We start from the raw sequence: 8,082 nt of genomic DNA on the forward strand, positions 1-8,082 counted from the left end.
CAGCCCTTACCGGGGAAACTAAAGGCGGTGTCCTCTCGCGGAAGGTCGCAGCCCAACCACAAGACGATAAAAAGTACCCAGTACTGCCGGGACAGAATGTCTTGACGCCGACGAATATTAACAACGACAAAATGGTGAGTACCGACCTCGATATAATTATTGACGGAGAGCAACTGACGGCCATAGTCGTTACGGGTGCTGATTTTTCCATAAGTCGCAAGCTGGATGATAATCTTAGAAAAGTAAGAACGCCATGGACAGGACCTCATATAAGAACAGGGTGTGGTCAATTGCTGCTCCCTACTGAAAGATGCACAGTAAGAATCAGCATAGGACATTCTTCTTTCGTTGCGACTTTCATTGTTCTCCCAGAGTGCTGCAATGATTTATTATAGGAATGGACTTTCTCAGGGAGCATGGCGCGATAATCAACATTACGGACCGCGTGGTTTCATTTTATGAGAGTGCTCGTCTGACTGATCCTACATCACCAGAGCACAAGTCCTTTCGTCTCAAAGACCAAAATATAGTCGTGCCGCCTCGATCATGTATCCTCGTTTCAGTAGCATGTGACGTACCGTTCGACGGTGAAGGAGTCGCCGACACACTAACCTCGCTGCTTTTCACACACGGGATTTCCGTAGCACAAGGAATAGTCAATGTCACCGACGGCCGAACGAACTTGCTGTTGGCTAATTTCACCTCCGAGCAACGGCACCTTCCAAAAGGCACAACGTTGGCACATTTCGACGAGATTGCAGATGTTTGTGACTGCTTTTCAGCACTCGAAGCAACACCTGCACAAGACCCACGTGACCTAGCACCTAACCTTGACGTCAGCCCTACTTTAACTCAGCAACAACGGGAACGCCTGCTTGTGCTGCTAGACGAGTTCCACGACTGTTTTGTGTCGACCTCGAAAGTTGGCCGGACGTCCTTGACCAAGCACCAAATTATCACAGAGGACACGGCTAGACCAATCCAACAAAATTTGTACCGTGTGGCTTCAAAACAACGAGAAGCAATAGAACAGCTGGTAACAAAAATGCTTGAAGACGACGTCATTCAACCGTCGAAAAGCCCCTGGGCATCACCTGTTGTTCTAGTGAAAAAGAAGGACGGCAGCCTGCGTTTCTGTGTGGAGTATCGAAAGCTAAATCAGGTTGCAAAAAAGGACGTGTACCCGCTTCCCCGCATAGATGATTCGATTGACAGGCTTCGAAACGCACGTGACTTCTCTTCCATGGACTTAAAGAGCGGATATTGGCAAATTGAAGTAGACCCCAGGTATCGTGAAAAAACCGCTTTCGTGACGCCAGACAGACTGTACGAATTTAGGGTTTTACCATTTGGCTTGTGCTCCGTGCCTGCTACTTCCCAGCATCTCATGGACGCCGTTCTCTCTGGGCTTAAATGGAGAACCTGCCTAGCATACCTTGACGACGTCATTGTGTTTTCTACAACGTTTGACGAACACCTTGAACGATTGCAAATGGTCTTGCAGGCCATACGGGCCGCAGGCCTGACGCTCAAGCCGGAGAAATGTCACTTCTGTTTTGAGGAACTGCAGTTTCTTGGCCATGTCGTCAGTTAAGCAGGAGTTCGTCCAGACCCCAAAAAACTTGCCGCCGTCACACAGTTACCAATACCATCAGATAAAAAGGCAGTGAGGCGTTTTCTGGGACTCTGTGAATATTATCGGTGGTTTATTCCAGATTTTGCGCGCATTGCGTCACCTTTAACTCGTCTCACGAGGGTTGTGGTGGTGGTAAAAAACAATTATTTCAGAAAAAGTCGACTAGAGAGTGCCGACGTGGCCCATCGGCGTGCTAGAGTGGCAAGACCCTATTCCGGGACTCCAGTGGAGCTGGAAGCTGCCCGTGCACGCTCCACCAAGGAGCGTTGTGCAGCCAAGGTAGAGCATCCGAGCAGCTGCTCCTCCCATGCCTCTCTAGTTGGGATAGGAAAAGGGGATGAGAAAGGGACGGGATTAACTGGGCACGATGCTACGACGTGATATGTGTCGGTGAGGACATGACAGGTCGAGCAGATGCCATTAATTTCTGGCAAAAAGTGCCTGGCGACCGCCGGACTGATAAAGGTGTTCGTCTGCAGGTGGCGTAGCAGTCGTTCGTCAGCTTTCTACTAACCGCGTGCGGGGTCCGGGTAGAGGTGGCTCGAAGCCCGGTAATAAGCCAAAATTTTATGAAAGCGCGTCAGGTTGGTAATGCCAGATTCTGTCTCGGGACATGGAGGGGCAACGACCCGGACAGGAGAAGCGCGGGCAGCGGCATTTGCCGCCTCGTTGCCGGGCAGGCCCGAGTGGCCTGGGGTCTAGACTATACGAATGGGATGAGGGTTAAAGTGCCAAGAGGCTGCTTGTAGTAGGCTAGCCGCCAGCGGGGCAATGAAACCCTGAAGGTACTGAGAACAGGCCGAGCGCGAGTCCGTCAGGATGGAGCGTGAGGCAGGGTGAGAGGCGGCCAAAGCTATGGCAACCTCTTCAGCGTGCGTTACTGTGTTTGCTCGAAAGGAGAGGCCATCGACGTGTTTGACCTCTGTAATCACGGCAGCCGTGAAGTGACCCGAGGAGGAGGGACCCGAGACGTTCACGTAGAAAACACCAGGACGATCGAAGTGTCGCGTATGAAGGGCCGCGGCGCGTGCTAGTCTACGGCAAGGATGGAGGTCGGAGTTCATATTACGGAATAGAGGTTCCACCCATAGCTTTTGACGCCAGAGCTCTGGTACCGGCTGCAGAGGGTCTTGGTCAGATGTCGGGCTTAAGGCCAAGTCTGTGTAGAAGACGGCGCCCTGAAGGCGTCTGCGACAGTCGATTGATTTGGTTAACGCGATGAGCTTCACGCATCTCTGCAAAAGTGTTGTGTACCCTCAGAGCCGCGAATCGGCTGTTGGAAGTTGAAATAGGTAGGTCCAGAGCGCGTTTGTATTCTGAACGAAGAAGGACATCCAGCTGGTGCTCGTGTCGACGACGCAGGCGAAGGTAAGGCAAGGCGTAGAGGACGCGACTGGTCACAAACGCGTAGGCCAATCGGAGGGACTGAGACCTGCGGAGGCCACCGCGCTTGGTAGAAACTCGCCGTATCATGCGGCTCACCTGTTCGCTGGTGCGTCTGAGGTCTGCTATTGTGCCCTTTGGATCCAAGGACGATGTGAGGTGAAGGCCAAGAACCCGAATATTTTGCACTGACGGGACGGGTCCGGACGGAAGAAAAATTTGAGGCGGTGGTAGTGGAGAGACTGAAAGAAGAGCCGATTTAGCTGGAGAGCACTCCAGGCCGCATGAACCAGCGTAGGTGTCCACCAGAAGGGCAGCCTTTTGCAGGCGTTCTTAGATTTGCGCTAAGGAGCCCGTGTCAGTCCAGATTGTGATACCCTCCGCATATAGTGCGTGTTGCATTCCCTCGACCTCGTTTAGAAGAGGAGGTTCATCATCGCCAGGTTAAAAAGCAGAGGAGACAGCATAGCCCCTTGAGGTGTACCCCGCGTGCCTAATAAGTACGGGCCGTGTTCAGTAGAGTCAAGGCGAATGAAGGCGGTGCGATGTGATAGAAAGGCGCGAATGTAGTTGAAAGTCTTCTGCCCACAGTTCGTGGTAGACAGGTTAGTGAGTACAGTGCTGTGTTTGACGTTGTCGAACGCCCCGCGGAGATCGAGAGCGAGCACGGCTTTATCGTTATGGCGCACAGTAGTCGGCTCTATGATATCGTGCCGAAGCTGGAGCAGGACGTCCTCCACCGACAGATGTGGGCGAAAGCTAAACACCGTGTCGGCAAAGGTCCTCCTGGCCTCCAAGTAGGCGGAAAGGCGTTCGCAAACCATTGTTTCCATGAGTTTGCCTGCGCAAGACGTAAGTGAGATGGGTCTAGGTGCCTCAATACTAACGGACTTTGCCGATTTGCGTATGAACGTCATGACCGATGTGGTCCATTCCGTTGGAAGTGGAGAGCCGTCCCATATCGAATTTATAAGGTAGAGTAGCGAGAGGTGTGCTTGGTCGGGAAGATTTGCCAGAAGCGATACTGTCATTCCGTCGCGTCCAGGGGCCGTGTCCCGTCGCATTTTTGTGAGTGCAAATCGTAAATCGGAAAGCGTGTATGGGGCGTCGAGGTCGGTGTTAGGGGCGCCAAAATACGTATATACTGGGCCTGCGGGATCAATTGTGCGGCAGATGTAGCGGTCACAAAGTTCTCGCGCGAGTTCAACCGTAGTGCCCTGAAAGGCATGCAGAGCACGGTGGAGCTGGCGTTGCGTTTCTCCCCTGGTGGTGGAGGGATCAAAAAGGCTTCTAAAGAGTCGCCACGCACTCTTAGAGCTCATCTGCTTTGCAGCGTTCGAACAGGTGTCTGCCCAGCATCGGAAAGTTGTGCAGAGTATGCGGCCGCCTCTGCAGTGAGCGCATCAATGCAAGCGCGAAGTTTATGATTACGTTTGTTGCGTTTCCAGTGCCTTACGAGCCTGCGGTGAGCGTGCCAAAGATGTAGGAGGTGTGGATCGATTGCAGGAGTCAAATTAGAGGTTGCAAGGGTGCGAGTGTTCGCTTGTTTTATATGGAGGGCGTATGATGCCCACGCTGCGAATTCGGTCGAGGAGAGGACGGCGGGGAATGGTTGCATTCTGAACTGAGTCCAATAGGTGAGACGGGCTTGGCCCCAGTGTTGGCACAGTTTCTGCCGCTGTGAGAACTAAATGCGCAGTAAAAAGTGATCGCTGACTACGGCTTCGCCTAAATTTTCCCATGTAGCATCGCGGATGTGACGGGTGAGGGAGAGGTCGGGGCATGTGTCTCGCGTGACCGAGTTGCCGGAACGTGTGGGTTGTGCCGGATCAGTAAGAAGCGTGAGGCTCAGCGAGAAAATGAGCTCCTTGAGCTATCTGCCCCGGGCCTTCTCGTAGTCGTAACCCCAGTGAGGGCTGGGGACATTAAATTCCCCGACAATCACCAGTGGTTGTCGGGCCGCTATACGCAGCGCCCGATGGAAGAGATGCGCAAACGAAGCCCTCGAAGGCGAGGGGGACAGTGCACGTTTAATATATGTATTGATGGTTGGCCCCTCCGCTGAGACAGCAAGATATCATGCAGTAGTCGTAAGGAAGATCCAGATCGAGGTCAATCTGTATCGCCGTGTAAGCTTTATGCACGAGGAGGCATGTGGTGGTGCCGCCTACATAGGAGCAGTATCCAGAAGGGATGGAACAGGGCCAGATTCTTGGAGTGCCTAGACGGCCGGCTCAGAGCCAAGTGAGCTGAGGAAAAGGGAAAGATGTGAATGCTTTCGCCTGTTCCCGAAGCCTCCCTTCAGGGTTCCACTGTATGATCCCGAATTTAGACGCGATGTTTGAACGGGACGTACAATTGGTAGCCATCGTGACTGTCTTAGGTTTTATATTTGGTCCTCCATGTCCCGCTCGGAAACCTCAGAGGCAGGAAGGGGCACGGAGGCCGGATTGTCCGACGGCGGGGTGGTGGTAGCCACCTTACGACGACGCCTTGGAGCTGTACCCTCAATGCTCACCCAGCAGGAGCGGGAACGCGATGCCTTGGGTTGAAACTGGGTAATTGCCCAGGCTTGAATAGCCTGGGTAACCTCTACTAGGGAGAGTCTGGTTAGCGGGCAAGAGAACCTCAGGTGCCCCAGGAGCCTCAAGAGCTTTTGGAGTAGATGCGGCACTGGTTCCGAGTGTTGGAGCACACATGGCTGCTTGAACCGGCGGTTTAATGGGAGTGGACTTAGTGCGAGGACTAAGCTTGGACGTAGCTGGCGTAGCCGCCTGGACAGATGAGGCAATACCGGATGGCCTTGCAGTACACTGTTGTTGGGGTTGAAGTCGCTTATTTAAGAGTTCGAGTTGTTAAAAGAAAATTTTGCCTTTGAAGTGCCGCAACTTGCTGGCGAAGGGCCGCAAGTTCGGGAGAAGGAGGATCGACAGAAGGAGGTGAGAGAGAAAAGACAGAGGGGGTGAGAGAGAAGCAGCATTCCCTGCCCAACTACTCACCTGAGGTACCGCCGCTGATGTTTCGAGTGGTGGGAATGCCTGAGTGTCGGCGTGGAGTGGTGGAACCGACTGATGCAGGTTGGTGCCGCGATCTGGCTGTGACGAACATGAGGTGGTCCCTCGAGCAGATGTTGAGGGCTGCTTGCGTTTCCAATATTTCGTCGTGCAGCCACTGGTCCCAGTCTCATGGACCCTTTGGCAGAGGAGGCACTTGGGGTGGCAGTCGTGGGCATTAAGACCTGCAGGTGCGGGGGTTCCACATTTGGCACACTGGGTTGGAGCGGGGTGAGGACACTGAGGTGGTCGATGACCGATGGTACCGCACTTGGTGCAAACAGGGACCGTTTTCTTGTAGGCGCGGATATACGTCGCCACGCAGTGGTAGAAGAGGAAGCGGGGTAACTTCGTGCCCTCGAAAGTCACCACCGCCGCCGCGGAATCTCCGAGTTTGCGGACCGCGAGGATAGTACCTCAAGGCCAATGCAGTTCTGACTTTATCTTCTCCGAGCTTTCAGCAGGGTTTATGTTGATGACGCCCTTGCATGTATCCCCTGGTCCCTTGGCGTGGCCCCGAAGGCGCAGCTGCTGATCCCCCACTTGCAGCTGGAAGTTCCCGAGGAGTCGCTGTGCCATAGGCAAAATGGTGGGGCTACAGACCAAGATGTTTTGTTCCCAGATCGGCGATACTTGAATTTGCGTGGTAGTCCGGTCGCCGAGGTAGCTGCGGATGGCGACGCCCGCGCGATCGTCCGGGACGAATGTGCGCAGCTCGCAGGGAACGCGAGGTTTCACTACTATGATGTAGTCGTCGCGAAAGAGGCGAGGAGTCTGTCGCGGACGCCACTTGCGTGGCTTCGCTGGCTGCGAGGACGGGGCAGAGGTAGGCACACCACCGGAGGGATGGTGCGCCGGCGTTCCTTGCAAGGCTGGGGAATGGCAGCCCGCTGTGGTATCTCGTTGTTGTTGAGACGCAGACTTCGATTTCGCTTGCTTGCGTTCCCACAGTCTCACCATGTCGTCGAGGTATTCGTCTTCTGATGGCAAAGTGTTTACGGAGGATGAAATCTCCATGGACAGTCCTTGGCTTGAGGTAGGATCATAGCCGGTAACTACGTTAGCGGCCGCCATCGCCGGGCTGACAGCCCTTAGCGAGGTGGCGTGTTAGCCGGGAGTGAAGGACGTCCTTCAAGTTGTCAAAAGTGGACCTACCTGGACGAAGCTGTTGTCTAGGCGAAGCGGAGAACTTTTCGCTGACGCTACACCCAAGTTTCAGGGGTACCAGGGTGGATGTCCGCAGAAATAGCAGAAAATCTACGGAGGCGATGTGGAGTGCGTCCGTCACCATCGAGCGCTCGCAGCGGCCCCCCTCACGAGGGTTGACGTTGCATTTGTTTGGGGCGACGAACAGGAAGCTGCTTTCAATGACTTGCGGCAACGTCTACAGACGACCCCCGTGCTTGCCCATTTTGATGACACAGCCCCTACAGTGCTTCAAACTGACGCCAGCAATGTTGGTCTCGGAGCTGTGCTTGTGCAGCGCCAGGACGACGAGGAAAGAGTGATCGCTTACGCAAGCAGAACTCTGTCACGCACAGAAGCAAATTACTCGACCACTGAAAAGGAATGCCTCGCCGTGGTGTAGGCAGGTATGAAATTTCGCCCATACCTGTACGGCCGCCCATTCAAGGTTACCAGTGACCACCATTCGTTGTGTTGGTTAACAAGTCTGAAAGATCCTTCCGGGCAATTGGCATGCTGGAGCCTTAGACTATAGGAGTTCTATATAACGATGGTGTATAAGTCGGGAAAACGACACACGGATGCCTGACTGCTCATCTCGATCACCAATAGAGTCGGCTGCTGCTTTTGATGTAGAGACAGCGTTCTTCGGAATCCTCGACACGTCAACCATCGCAGCTCACCAGCATGACGATCCTGAGATACTTGGCTTGATTAATTATTTAGAAGGACGAAGCCAGAATGCACCCAAAGCCTTTACAAGAGGACTATCGTCGTTCTGTCTGCGAAACAATGTCCTTTACAAATTGACTTCTCGTCAGATGG

This window comes from Rhipicephalus microplus, chromosome 2, assembly GCF_043290135.1.
Source record: "Rhipicephalus microplus isolate Deutch F79 chromosome 2, USDA_Rmic, whole genome shotgun sequence".
NCBI classification, from domain to species: domain Eukaryota; kingdom Metazoa; phylum Arthropoda; class Arachnida; order Ixodida; family Ixodidae; genus Rhipicephalus; species Rhipicephalus microplus.